The sequence below is a fragment of the Onychostruthus taczanowskii genome, unplaced genomic scaffold (genome assembly GCF_017590055.1).
Source record: "Onychostruthus taczanowskii isolate IOZ18803 unplaced genomic scaffold, ASM1759005v1 scaffold249, whole genome shotgun sequence".
In the NCBI taxonomy this organism is placed as follows: Eukaryota; Metazoa; Chordata; class Aves; order Passeriformes; family Passeridae; genus Onychostruthus; species Onychostruthus taczanowskii.
Window position 1 is genome coordinate 101,683 of NW_024499785.1, and position 812 is coordinate 102,494.

At 67.6% G+C, this 812-nt stretch overlaps 1 protein-coding gene across 1 annotated transcript in view; it reads right to left on the reverse strand.

The window, feature by feature from the left end:
* WNK3 (WNK lysine deficient protein kinase 3) overlaps positions 1 to 812 on the reverse strand; it is a 12,698-nt gene that overhangs the window by 11,171 nt on the left and 715 nt on the right. Inside the window, exon 2 of the mRNA XM_041406332.1 lies at positions 89 to 165. The gene's annotated coding sequence lies outside the window, so the exon portion shown is untranslated. The remainder of the gene's footprint in view (positions 1 to 88; positions 166 to 812) is intronic.

Here is an 812-nt window from a genome sequence, read left to right on the forward strand (position 1 = left end):
TCGCCAGCCCCAGCTGCCCTTATGGATGAAGGGGGGGAGGGGGCCGCGTGTCCGGCGGTGGTTTAGGGAGTCTGGGGGGAGGGGTCACCTCGATTTTAGGGGTGTCCCCCCCCTCGGGTGGCACCGGCGGTGGCCGCGTCACCCCCTCCCCCGCGGGGGGGGGACCTGCGGGGGAGACAAAGAGGCTTGGATAGGGCGGGGGGGGCAATCGGAGGGGGGGAGGTTGTAATTAATAAGGGCAGCAGGGTTAATTGGGGGGGTCCCCGAAATCTGGGGGGGGTGGAAGCATCCCCCCAGCCCCCCCCCCCGCACAGCGGCTGCTCTTCCTGCGGAGGAAGGACTTCCGGGGGCAGCCCCCCCCCCAAAAGGATGCTACAGGTACGCCCGCCCCCAAGGATGCCATAGGTACCCTCGGGACGGCCTCGGGTGCTCTGGGTACCCCCCGAGGATGCTATAGGTACCCCCCAAGGATGCTATAGGTACCCCTCGACCCCCCCCCGGGTGCAACAGGTACCCCCCCCCCAGAATGCCACAGGTAGCTCAGCTCCCCCGCGCTGTGGGGCCCCCTATGTATTCTATAGGAGCGGGGTGTGCCCAGTTCTGATCCCTATAGCTGCCTTGGACCACCCCCTATAGCCCCCCCCGCCAGTTCCTGTGTGTCCCCTATAGCCCCCCATGGAGCCTCATAGAGCCCCCAGCCCCTATAGCCCCTGTGCCCCCTATACCCTATAGAGAGAGCCCCCCCAGCCTCTACAGCCCCTGTGCCCCCTATACCCTATAGAGAGAGCCCCCCCCCCCCCCCACCCCCCCGC